Source organism: Somniosus microcephalus, chromosome 4, assembly GCF_052327205.1.
Source record: "Somniosus microcephalus isolate GS21.2 chromosome 4, FLI_Smic_1.0, whole genome shotgun sequence".
Lineage (NCBI taxonomy): Eukaryota > Metazoa > Chordata > Chondrichthyes > Squaliformes > Somniosidae > Somniosus > Somniosus microcephalus.
In genome coordinates this window covers 216,635,872-216,649,974 of record NC_140990.1, presented here as the reverse complement: position 1 = coordinate 216,649,974, position 14,103 = coordinate 216,635,872, and the positions used below count along the sequence as shown (strand labels likewise).

The window sequence follows — 14,103 nt, the reverse complement described above, 5'->3', positions numbered from 1 at the left end:
CAAGGGCTGGGGAGCAGTCACTTTTATACTAGGACCTGTGGGAGGAGTCAGCCGAGGCATGTCCAGGCATGTACACAGTGGAATACAAACAGGACAAACAGGAATACAAACAGTGGTTTACCACAATAGGTGGGTCACATTTTCATTGATCTTAAAATGTTTTGCCTTGAGTGAATGTATTAATGCTGCAAATTGTAAGCAAGGAGAATGATCGTAGCGTCTGCATGTAAGACTATTAATGAAACCTCAAATTGATTTTTTGCGTTCCAAACTCAGCAAGCGATTTCTGGTAACAGCAGTGCTTTGAGAGCACTGAAGCGTAAAGAGAACATGAAAACAGTAATAATTACTTACAGATTTAAAAACAACTTCAGAAGAACAGTTTGCAGAACTTCTAGCAATCAAGGACATGAATCCCAAATAACTTGGACTGCAGCCAGACCATGGCAAGCACCTGGTACAGTGGAAATAAGAACCTCCCTGTGCACAACAACAACTTGTATTTATAGATTGCTTTCAACGTAGTAAAACGTCCCAAGTCACTTCACAGGAGCGTTATCAAGCAAAATTTGACACCAAGTGACATAAGGATATATTAGGACAGATGACCAAAAGCTTGGTCAAAGAGGTACATTTTAAGGAGTGCCTTAAAGGAGGAGAAAGAGGTAGAGAGGCAGAGAGGTTATAGGAGGAAATTCCAGAGCTTAGGGCCTAGGTAACTGAAGGCACAGCCACCAATGGTGGAGCAATTAAAATCAGGGATGCGCAAGAGGCCAGAATTGGAGGAGTACAGAGATCTCAAAGGGTTGTAGGGCTGGAGGAGGTTACATAGATAGGAGGGGGGAAACCATGGGGGGGATCTGAAAACAAGGATGAGAATTTTAAAACTGAGGCTTTGCCAGACTGGGAGCCAATGTAGGTCAGTGAGCACAGGAGTGATGGGTAAATGAGACTTGGTGGGAGTTAGGATACAGGCAGCAGACTTTTGCATGAGCTCAAGTTTATGTAGGGTAGAAGCACTTATTACTACTTTGGTGTCAATCTTTTGTGACTCTCCTGTGTATGTGTGCAAATATCACATCTAATCAATTATTGTTACATCAGTCCAGTGAGCCTAACATCAGTGGTAGGGAAATTATTGGAAAAAATTCTGAGGGACAAAATTAGTCTCCACTTGGAGAGGCAAGGATTAATCAAGGATAGTCAGCATGGCTTTGTCAGGGGGAGATCATGTCTAACCAATTTGATTGAATTTCTCAAGGGGGTGACTAGGTGTGTGGATGAGGGTAGTGCAGTTGATGTAGTCTACATGGACTTCAGTAAGGCTTTTGACAAAGTCCCGCATGGGAGACTGGTCAAGAAGGTAAGAGCCCATGGGATCCAAGGCAAATTTGGCACATTGGATCCAAAATTGGCTTAGCGGCAGGAGGCAGAGGGTGATGGTCGAAGGTTGTTTTTGTGACTGGAAGCCTGTGTCCAGTGGTGTACCGCAGGGATCGGTGCTGGGTCCCTTGCTGTTTGTAGTGTACATTAATGATTTAGATATGAATGTGGAGGTATGATCAGTAGGTTCGCAGATGACACAAAAATTGGTGGAGTGGTAAATAGCGAGGAGGGAAGCCTCAGGCTACAGGACGATATGACAGGTTGGTCAGATGGGCAGAACAGTGGCAAATGGAATTTAACCCTGAAAAGTGTGAGGTGATGCATTTTGGGAGGACTAACAAGACAAGGGAATACACAATGAATGGTAGGACCTTAGGAAGGACAGAGGATCAGAGGGACCTTGGTGTGCATGTACATAGATCCCTGAAGGCAGCAGGACAGGTAGATAAGGTGGTTAAGAAGGCATATGGGATAATTACCTTCATTAGCCGAGGCATAGAATATAAGAGCAGGGAGGTTATGATGAAGCTGTACAAAACTCGTTAGGCCACAGCTGGAATATTGTGTGCAGTTCTGGTCGCCACACTATAGGAAGGATCTGATTACATTGGAGAGGGTGCAGAGGAGATTCACCAGGATGTTACCTGGGCTGGAGCGCTTCAGCTATGAAGAGAGACTGGGCAGGCTGGGATTGTTTTCCTTAGAGCAGAGAAGGCTGAGGGAGGACCTGATTGAGGTGTACAAAATTATGAGAGGCATAGATAGGGTAGATAGAAAGGAACTTTTCCCCTTAGTAGAGGGGTCAATAACCAGGGGGCATAATTTCAAGTTAAGGGGCAGGAGGTTTAGAGGGGATTTGAGGAAAAACTTTTTCCACCCAGAGGGTGGTTGGAATCTGGAACTCACTGCCTGAAAGGGTGGTAGAGGCAGGAACCCTCACAACATTCAAGAAACATTTAGATGAGCACTTGAAACGCCATAGCATACAAGGCTACGGACCAAGTGCTGGAAAATGGGATTAGAATAGACAGGGCTTGATGACCAGCACAGACACGATGGGCCTCTTTCTGTGCTGTATAACTCTATGACTCACCAATAATAGAACCAGAAGAGAAGAAAAAACCTATAAATATTTAACATAGTTACAGATTCTACAAAAGAGCATAACCTCAAACTTAGAAGAGGAAAGGTGAAAGGCTGTTTAGATTTAACTGCTTTACGCAGATGGTGATGGATGTATGGAATGGACTGCCAACAGATGCAGTTGGGGCTGATGGTATGAAATGTGAATACCTGGAAGAAGAAAAAAATCGATATAGGGATATGTCAGGTATATTGGAATAATATTTCCTGGATGTTGGGACTGGCCAGATGGACCTTATTCATCTTTCCTGGCCCCGTACATTCCTATCTTCCTTTGCCAGAAACCTGAAATGAAAGCCGAGCAATGCTAGAAATGCAGGTCAGTCAGCAACTGTACCGAGAAAAGACAAGTTAACATTTCAGGTGTGCACCCTTCATCAGAACTGTAAACAAAGACAAGCAAGCAACTTAGTAAGATTTAGCAAAAAAGCAAAAAAAGGAGAAAAGGGAAGAAATAAAAGTCCAACCACAGAGAGGGAGTTTATGTTTTACTGATCTACAAATTGCTCAATGGAAAACTGCTAGGCAATATAAAATATCATCTCGGGTGATGCAATGGAAGGACATTAAAAGAATTAGAGACCATGATTTCAAATCAAATCAAATCAACTTTTATTGTCATTGTTAGTGCACAAGTGCAGTACAACGAAATGTAGGCTTGCGGCTCCCGAGAGTGTACAATTTGGATTGGACACTTAAACATTTCAACATACATTTGTACATATATATTAGCATAAATATGACCATAATAAAGTGCATCAGCAGATGTGCAGGCTTTAGTGTTTATTTGTGGAGTTCAGTAGGATGACAGCCCTGGGAAAGAAGCTGTTCCTAAATCTGGTCGTACGGGTGTGAATGCATCTGTAGCATCTTCCAGATGGTAGGAGGGCGAACAGACTGTGGCTGGGGTGGGTAGGGTCTTTGATGATGGACCGTGCCCTCCGTCGGCAGCGTTTCTGATATATATGTTCTATGGTCGGTAGCCGGGTGCCGGTAATGCGTTGGGCAGTTTTGACTACCCGCTGCAGGGCTTTCCGGTCATGGGAGCTACAGCTGCCGTACCATACCGTGATACAGTTATCTGGAGTGTCACAAGAAAAGTACTGATTTTCTATTGACGATGTGGACCTCTGATTTTAAGTGGGCATTGTCTTCATAAAAAAGATTTGAGGAACATTTTATTTTCCTTCTTTTTTCTCCCTCGCTTTTTTTTTTCTCCTTCCCTCAGAATATTTAGTCACAAACAAACCCATTCTACAACTTCAATTTGCCCTCCCATTTCTACTCTTCCCTTTCTGTCTTTGACCAACTACACTTTCCCAAAGAAGTTCAATGCACGCTTTAGGAGCAGTACATCTTGTTTCTGCAGTCCTTCAGTCTGAACGTTAACTTTTAACAACTTCAAACCATTGGCATCTCTCTCATTTTCTTACAATTACTCCATGCCTTCCACTTCATTTGCCTCCATTTTGGAATGCCTCAGAATATATTTCCCATGCTTTTTCACTGCCTTATGTATTTTCATGCTCTTTGATTTTTTTGATTCCTTTTCATTGCCTCAATGAGATGATCTTTCTATAACATCCACCAGTTTTTACCTCTAAGATTTTCAAAATACCCCTTGCCTACCTCTCTAACAGGAATTAGTATTCCTGACTCTGACTTTTGTTGTTCTCTCCGGTCTCCTCCCTTAGTTTTATTCAGTGCTCTGAAGGGCCTTGCTTATCTTCCAGTTCTGATGCAGGCTCTACACCTAAAATGTTAACCTGTCTTTTCTCTTTCCAGATGTTGATGGATCGACTGTGTATTTCCAGCATCTTCTGCTTTTAATTCAGACATCTAGCTTTTCTCTTTTTATTAATGTTCCACTACTGTAGCTTTACAAGGGACTGCCAGAGTGTTTCAGCAATGCAGTGAAATAACAGGTCCTTCAAACACATTTTTTCTTGTTGGTTAGATGCCAACATCTAGGATCCAACAGAGGTAGTAACCCTGGAAAAATATGCAGTCTGTTTTGTTTGCCCACCTCATACCAAGAAAATTAAATCGAGGTCACTGTCTCCTCATCGAATCATTGCATTTGGTTCATTTGAGCTTTAATTAGGAAAAAAAATTATAAATTTCTGTTATAATGTTACAATCAAAGTACTTCTTGAAAACGGTTAGGTCTATGTACAATGCAATCTTTGTACGAATGTGAAGTTGGCATTTCATGCCAATAACCATATTTAATTGAACAAGTAACATTATGCAAGAACTAAAGGGAGACAAATCAGCAATTTCACATCTCCTGTAATTATGTATTTGTATGCATTGTGCAATTAAATGGAAACATTAGCCCCAGATTTTCCTGAAGGCTACAGCACAGGTACCATTGAGCAGTGGAGTAAGCGACTTATGCCAATGCCGCTCCATATTTTCCTGGGACTTCCGCGCTGCTCTGCCATTACTTTCACCAAAAACAGTTAGGCGGTAATTATCATAACTCCGTCTCATTAAAATCAATGGCCCGGATTTTGCGGTGGTAATGACGGCAAAACTGTCAGCGTTCGCCATCATTACCCCTGTGAAACTGACAGCCACTTCAGGATTTAGCGCAAGCGCAAATAAACACGGAAATCTTGAAGTTGCAGGCAGTTATTCCCTGCTCTGCCACAGGGTGTGCTGTGGAACTCCCCAGAGCCGGCAATCAATTCAAATCAATTGAATTAATGAAAACTTCCCCTTTTACGATGGAATATCGATGTTAAAAACCCCTTATAATGTTAAGCCTTTTTGAAAGAGGTATAACTGGTTTTTAAACAGTGTAGTGACTGCTGAACTATCATTTTGGCCCTGAAAAACTAATTTTATATTTGTGGAATTTCAAATTTTTCCATTAATATGATTAAGAATTACAAGTTTTTTCATATATTTTTTAAAATTTTGTTTAGCTTCTACTTTAATCCTATGTGTATATCCCAATCTATATTTTGCTCTCTGCAAAAATTATTAAAAGTAAATTATAATCTGTGCATTTTACTTCCTGGTTTGCTGTCTGTGAGAATTCTTCAAGTGATTGGCTGCTCAGCCTGCTTGATGACATCACTATTGCTGGGCGCTGGTGATTCGTTTGATTTGACGCCACAGAGATCGCTCGATCTTCGTGAGCAGCTTTTTTTTTATATAGAAAAGAGATCAGTGGCAATCACCGTCACTTCACCACTGACCACAAATTCCGGGCCATTTTCCGGCATTTCAGTCACTTTTCACTCCAATGCCACGTAGATTGAACTATAATGATGGTGGTGGCCTGGCAGCATGATTTATTGACTTGATAATGCATTCACTAATTGCTTTTAAATGATGCGCTAAATGTGTTTGCTGATCTGAACTGGTTATTACCGACCAGCTACCGGAGGCATTTCACACCCTAAGGCAGCCCTAACCTCTACCTTCATTAATAATGTAAAGTCTTTTTTTATTAATGACAAAGTTCTTCATAGCAACAAAACCTAATGGTTAAGTAGTTGAATGTGCAACTTTTGTGGCTTACTTATTTTAAAACAGAATTGGAGGATCACAATCCTTTCCTAATCCCCAATAGTGGCAAATATTATTGATGGTTGCACAAAATGGCAAAATACAATCGAGTGCACTTCCAAACGCTGATGACGAGTACCAAGATTCAACGTTGATCTAATTCTTTGACCAGAGTTAGTTCTCAAGTAGCAGGTGTAAAGCAACCCTTTAGCTTGGGTTGGATAGGAAACCCCTGAGCATGGTAGTTTATTAAGATGTAGAGATCGGGGGAGGGGGCGGATCTGAATTTGGGGAAATGGCAGCTGACACACCTGAGAATTTGAGTGTTAGCAACGAGGAACCCACAAATGAGAAGGATCTGGCAAGTGAGCCACTAACTGGGAAAGGAAGATAACGAGAAGCCAATATGATTCAGCAGCAATGTAAAGAGTATAAGGAGCAAAATGTATACATTATAACAAAATAAAATGCAAGGGGGAAAGTAAGAAGATAAGCAATTCAATAAAATTACCAAGAACAAAAATGTAAACAGAGTGAAAGCATTTAAATAAACAGTGAAAAACAGTAATCTGGGGGCAAGTACAGATTTATTATAGTTATTTTACATTTGCCTACACCCAGGAAGGAGAGAGAATGTTGTTCAAGTCAGATATCAGATTTCCAGTAATAGCAGAGAGGAAGCAGAAACTGTGCAAATAACAAAGGATATGTTATAAAAATACTTGATACTCTTAAAATAGACCAAGTATCCAGTCCAAACAATTTCTATCCACAATGCCAAAGGAGATGTAGAGTAAAATTAGTAAAGCTATATCTGACATTTGTAATTTCACTAAGTTCAGGAGAGATTCCCGAGAATTAAAAGCAGCTAATATAACTTCAATTTCATTTAGAAAAGCATTAAGAGACATACTTAGAAGCTATATACCAGTATGCTTAATATCTATTGTAAAGAAAATCTTCGAAATGATCTGGAGGGATCTATGGCTAAAAATATGCAAATATATAACTACTTAAATGACAGTCAAAATGGATTTAGGAATGATAAGTCATGGCTAACTAACCTATTAGGGTTTTTACAAATGCATTAACAATCATAGACTATTAGCAAATATTTAAGAAACTGAAGAGAAAGACAAATCAATAACTGCATACGAAAATAGGGATGGGGGGGCGGGGTTTGGTAAGCAGCAAAGAGGACTGTAAAATACTTCAGGAGGACAGACTGGTTAGTGAAACAGGCAGACAGGTAGCAGAGGCAATTTAATGCAGAGAAGTGTGAGGTAATGCATTTTGGAAGGGAAAACAGTTACTCAAATGGAAAGCCATTGAAGGGTGTGAACGAACAGAGACACCTAGGGTACAAAAGCATAATTCCTGGAAAGTGCAAGTACAGGTATCTAAAGCCAGAATGAAAATAAATAGCATTTTGAGTTTTATAGCAATAGAGTACAAGAGCAAAGAGGTTATGATAAATTTGTACAATAACAAATTTGTGCAATGTACAAAGCCACAATTAGAGTAATGTGTGCAGATTTGGACACATTATAGAAAGGGCAGTAAAGCCACTAAGAGCATACAGCATAGATACCTCAGGATGATACACAGGATGAGAAACTACCTTGAAGAGAGACATGAGATAAAAGAAAAAACACACTTGAAAATACCTTCATGTCCTTACAACACCTCAAAGTGCTGCATAGCCAATTAATTAATTTCTTATTGTAGTCACTGTTGCAACGGCCAATTAATATACATCAAGGTCAGACAAACAATAAACAAGACAAATGACAACTAGCTGTTTTGTGGTGTTGGTTGAGGTATGAAACACAAAAAGTTAGCATGCAGGTACAGCAAGTAATTAAGAAGGCTAATGGAATGTTGGCCTTTATTGCAAGGGGGATGGAATATAAAAGTAGGGAAGTCTCGCTACAACTGTACAGGGTATTGGTGAGACCACACCTGAAGTACTGCGTACAGTTTTGGTCTCATTATTTAAGGAGAGATATACCTTGCATTGGAGGCAGTTCAGAGAAGGTTCACTAGGTTGATTCTTGAGATGAAGGGGTTGTCTTATGAGGAAAGGTTGTGCAGGTTGGGCCTATACTCATTGGAGTTTAGAAGAATGAGAGGTGATCTTATTGAAGCATATAAGATGCTGAGAGGGCTTGACAAGGTAGATGCAAAGAGGATGTTTCCCCTCGTGGGGGAATCTAGAACTAGGGGGCATAGCTTCATAATAAAGGGTCGCCCATTTAAAACGAAGATGAGGAGGAATTTCTTTTCTGAGGGTCGTGAATCTTTGGAATTCTCTTCCCCAGAGAGCTGTGGAGGCGGAGTCATTGAATATATTCAAGGTGGAGAGACACAAATTTTTGAATGGTAAGGGAGTCAAGGGTTATGGGGAGCAGGCAGAGAAGTGGAGTTGAGGCCAAGATCAGATCAGCCATGATCTTATTGAATGGCGGAGCAGACTCGAGGGGCCAAATGACCTACTACTGCTCCTACATCTTATGTTCTTATGAACGATTACATTACAGCAGAAGAGGTGCCATGGGATTTTTATGTGCGCCTAGACAGGCAGCTGGGGACTGAGTGTAACATCTCACGTGAAAGATGGCACTCCCTCAATACTGCACAAGTGCCAACATACATTACGTCACGTTCTCAAAGCTAGAGTGGCACTTGAACGCATCAGCTCTGGCTCAGAGGCAAAAGTGCTATCACTGAGCCAGGCTGACACTTGGAGACACTGGGACTATTCTCACTAGAGCACAGAAAACTAATAAGAGACTTGAGATTTTTTTTAAAGTTTGAAGATTTTTGACAGGGTTAAGAGAAAAAGATTATTTCCTCTGTCAGAGACGAGCGATTGTCTATTCAAAATTGACAGAGTGAGAAGTTATTAGAGCATGAAATGCTTTGCCACAGAGAGTATTTGAGACAGAGATCATTGCATTTTTTAAAGGGAAGAGTAGATAACTGTTTGAAGAGAGGAAGATGCTGGACTGTGGGGGAGTGTAGGGTACTGGGATTAGTTTTGGATTGCTCTAGCAAAGAGCCAGCACAGACACAATGAGGCCTTCTTCTGTGCTGTACACCTGTCTAGTTCTGCTGTACTTTCATGTCAAATACAGCTGTTCTACAGTACTGACATAGAAAATATAGCTGTTATATATTTGGAATTTCAAAAATGCTTGGCAAGATTTCACATGGAGTCATGGAATAGGAGGCGAAAAGTGTGGCACTGAGTAGAAAAATTATTTAAAATGGTAACCAGAAGGAGCCATAACAACAACAACTTGCATTTATGTATCACCTTTAGCATAGTTAAACATCCCAAGGAGCTTCACAGGAGAGTTATGAAACAAAATTTGACACCAAGCCACATAAGAAAATATTAGGGCAGATGACCAAAAGTTCGGTCAGAGGTATTTATAAGGAGCGTCTTAAAGGAGGAAAGAGAGGTAGAGAGGCGGAGAGGGAATTCCAGAGCTTAGAGCCAAAGCAGCTGAAGGCAAGGTGTTGTATCCGTGTGTTAATGGAGACACGGAATGCAGGAGTTGGTTTAACAGGTGTTTACTGAACAAAGTCTGGAGGTGAACTAAAAGATACAAGACACTGTACAGGCTTATATACCCGAGTGGTCACTACCGGTATTACAGTACACAGGGGCTCTTAAAAGGTACATACGCTATACAAGGCACAACAGTTGAATGCATTTCTGGAGAGAGAAGAGATCGAGGGCGATCATAAGGTGGGTGGGTGCGATTGATTGGCATTGGCTTGTTTGGGTTTCCTTCTCCTAAAAATTCTTCTGTACTGCCCCCCAAGTACTTTTAATGCAGTTTTTCCATTCCCACCACTTTCCCTTCTCTCCTCAAGTGATCAGGCAAGTAACTTGTTGAATAAACAACCTGTTCTCAAACTTCTTCAGCTGGATAGTGGAAGCACGCCCGACTCAACCATAAATGTCTCATTCACTGCTCGTCATTATGGCCAAGATTGGGAACTTGAGACAAGAACTGTGGGTAGAAACCTGATACATTACTGAGCATACTGAAATATGTTATTTATTAAATGAGGCATCATTGCATAATTAGGTACACTTGCTACCTTGAAAAACATTTTTACATCATACAAAATCATTTTAATGTCATTATCTTTTCTGCACTAGATTTAAGTGATTAGTTCCTACTGTTTGACTTTAGGGTAAGGAGCACTATTCTCATACAGGGAGCAGCTGTGAAATAATGCAATTCGTTAAACCTAAAACCAATACTCCGGTGGCAATGAGCCAGAAGCTAACTGTCAAACACAATAGAAATGTTATTACTGGATTGAAAATGTATCCTTCAAACACCAACGTTCATTTAAATAGATATTGGGCAATAAATAAAGACACTTTAGTTAAATACTTTCATAATTAAGGACCCAAAATGTGCATCACAATTCAGAAACTACACAAACTGTACACATGGGAACACTCAAGGGCTGCAGCAGAATTGTCAAAATAAATCAATAATTTCCCTTGTTTATTTAGTAAATAAATACAGCAACTTGATAATTGCTTTATATGTTTTACAAAGGCTGGAGCAATAGACCCTTTTCACTGGCTTGACTTTGAATTCAACTGATCTCCACAAGGCGCTCAAGGAACAGCACCTCATCTTCCGATTAGGCACTTTACAGCCTTCCGGACTCAATATCGAGTTCAACAATTTCAGATGTTAACCTCGGCCCCCATTACATTTTTACTTATATTTTTTATCCACACGTTTGTTTTGGCCCTTCCCCCCTTTTTGTCCCCCACATGGCAGCTGTCTCCCATTCTGCCAGCGCATTTCACACCTAATCTAGAGCCGTCTTTTGTCTCCACTAGTCTTATCACCATCTCGTCTCATTTTGAATACCTCTTAATGTCTCTTCTCTTCTCTTCTGTTCTCTCCCAGCCCGGCCTCTTAATCTGTTTCATTTCCTGTGCCTTTTCAGTCTTGACAAAGGGTTTTGACCTGAAACGTTGACTCTATTTCTCTCTCCACGGATGTTGCCTGGCCTGCTGAGTTTCGCCAGCGTTTTCTGTTGTTATTCCACAAGGAGCTTCTGTATGTCAATTAAACCATTAGATGGCATATTACCCAGCAAGATTAATTCAACCTCCCCAAATCAAAAGTAAATTAAATCAAAAGCAATTTTCCAGAGAACTGAGAAAATATTCTTTGTTATGTAGAGTTTATTCTGCTTAATTTGTCAGATTTAATCTAAAAAAATGAACAGTTCATGAAACATCTATAACTCAGTAAGGTCCACAGTAAATGCAGTACTCAACAATTAGTGCCTGGGGATTGAAGCCGACTTTTGAAATTAAATTACTTGCTCAAGTTTCACTCCTCTGGAGTGAAGTTCACCCACTTTGGCTTTAAAATCGGATTTATTCTGAGGAATTTCACTCTTTGGAAGCTAATTATAGGTTTTGGATACAGCCTAAGCAACAATAAAACTCTCAGTGTGTTAGACCTGGGCCCTTGTTTTAATCCTAGCCCATGTGATAATATCTTTCAAATGGCTGTGAAAAATCCTTAGTGAAATAAGTTTGGGTTTCCAAGTGAGTGGGAAAATTTAGCACTTCTCATTGTTCTTGCACACTCACTGAAATCACTGTGCAAGAATTAGTAACAGATCTGTCTGAGTTCTATTGAAAGAAAGTTCTGCATGGCATCTCACTGTGCACAACTTGACCTTGGGATGTTAAAGCTTCAGCATTGGCTACAAGAGAGGCTTTGCAGACAGATACACAGACTTGCATTTATATGGCACCTTTTACGAGCTCAGGGTGTCCCCAAAGCGCTTTACAGCTAATTACAACTTTTGAAGTGTTGTCATTGTTATAGTGTGTGCTTTATCTGACCTTGGGGTGCTTGATGTATGGCACTCGATCGAAATGGGGGTTTGGGGGGTGGGGTGGGGTGGGGGGGGGGGTATTTTGGATCGGTGTATGCAAATACCCAAAAATCTGCATATATCTGAATAAGCACAAGCAGTTAAAGTAATGTTTAACAGATGCAGATCTAAAAAATGCATTGCAAAAAAAAAATAAAAAGAATCACACTCTGATGATTATTTAATAATATCAGGAATACCAGAATTCTTTATAATTCTGTTTACATTTAAAGTTCATTTGGCCGTTTCAGCCCACAAAGAATTTGTCTTGCACATAAAGATGAGCTGGTGATTTTACATTCACTTTATTTATTAATATTCTTTTATGAGGAATATCAGAAACTTACTATTTTTAAAGAAAAGAAGCTTGCAAATGAAGATTTTCTGTCCTAACTTCATAGAATTGAATACAACTATTTCTGTATCCCACTAAATTTGAACAAAAATTCAGACAATGAGGATAACGAACTCTCAGCTCTTCTTTGACCAGCACCATGGGATCTTTTACATCACCTGAGGGGGCAGGCGGGGCCTCGGCTTAACGTCTCGTCGCAAAGACAGCACCTCCTCAGAACAACACTGGAGTGTCAGCCTAGGTTATGTGCTCAAGTCTCAGGAATGGAACTTGAACCCACAACCTTCTGACTCAGAGCTGAACATGCTATCACTGAGCCAAGAAATAACATAAGCAACAAGTTCTGAAGAAATTATTAAGTTACATACAAATTGTGACTTAGTAATGTATTTGTGGCAGGTTAGCATTCTGAATACAAATTTTGTCTTTGTGAAAAATTGCAATGGGATGATCGACATTTCTTCGCGCTCTTATTGTACTGCAATTTTTCACTTACGGTGGTACAAATCTGGCAAAAATTTACAATGAAGATCTACCAACTCTCAGTATGCCTCATGTGGGTTCTCTCCACAGAGGCCCATCCAAGATCATGGAGGTGCAGCAGACAGAGTAATTATTGGTCCCACAATATCCAGGACCTAGTGCACATCAGAACATTGTTACGTGCATTGAAGCTAACCTATAACTACCTATTGGTGAAAATCTAACCTCTGGATTCATAGACAATGCATCAGTTGGTGCTTATAATCTACATGTTGCAATTGGATACTGTGGTATTTCGCCTTCCTCTAAAAGCACCCATGTGCATTCACAAGCTTGTTTGGCATGCAAAGTGGCCTGCCAAGATTTGGTGGAAGCTAGGGGCACAAATTCATGGAGCAAGTATAATCAGGCCAGTGATATTTATTATGCCTCACTTGTGTCAGCCAGGCAAGTATCAAAATCAATACTGCAGACACAAAAAACTCTCCAAAAAAACACATTTTAGGAACAGGAAAAGATCCTTCAGGTGCAGCAAGCATAGGAACAGGAGTAGAACATTTAGCCCCTTGAGTCTGTTCCGCCATTCAATTAGAACCACTGGTCTCGTTTGTCTATATCGCTACTCATAAATAAGTCCGGTGCTCAGAACTAAAAAGGGGGAGGCGTTTCGAACCGCACGGGGCTGGGGCAGCTCAGGCACACGACTGACTGACCAGACAAAAACCCCAAATCAAAACCCCCTACAGATTATAGAGATTCAAGTAGCGCGAGAGAGAGATTAAAAGAAGAAAAAAATGCAAATACTAGAAATCTGAAACAAAAACAGAAAATGCTGGCAATGCAGCACAGCAGTTCAACCGGCAGCTGAAAGATTAGAAAGAAAGGTTAACATTTCAGATGTAACCTCCACCAGGACTCAGTTCTAACAAAGGGTCACACTTGATAAGATAACCCATCGCTCAGATGCTGTTGGAAAATGCTGGAAATGCACAGCAGGCCTATTTTTAGTTGAAGTCGAACCATCAGCTTTCCAGTAAAGAGGCATCACAATCTCCTTAAATTCCCTGCTGACTGCAGTGAAATAATTTCACCTAGTTGACATATGAAACATAAAACTAACTCACTGCTGTTCATACGAGAGTTTGCTGATCAAATCCAATCTAATTTTAAAAGCTATAAGAAAAGTCTGAAATTACGTAGCTCTCAGTAGAACATTTTTATTGATAATGAATAATAACCGTGATCATTATTTCATTGTGGTTGTCTACAAAATG

General features: G+C 40.3%; 1 protein-coding gene across 8 annotated transcripts in view; it reads right to left on the bottom strand.

The window, feature by feature from the left end:
- The window catches only part of LOC147120218 (E3 ubiquitin-protein ligase HECW2-like), a 424,776-nt gene that overhangs the window by 337,317 nt on the left and 73,356 nt on the right, over positions 1-14,103 (bottom strand). For 6 of the 8 annotated variants that reach the window (XR_015078143.1, XR_015078142.1, XM_085985833.1 and 3 more), the window contains exon 2: positions 10,965-11,154. The exons of the other annotated variants lie outside the window; for them this stretch is intronic. The gene's annotated coding sequence lies outside the window, so the exon portion shown is untranslated. The remainder of the gene's footprint in view (positions 1-10,964; positions 11,155-14,103) is intronic. 8 annotated transcript variants of the gene reach the window in all.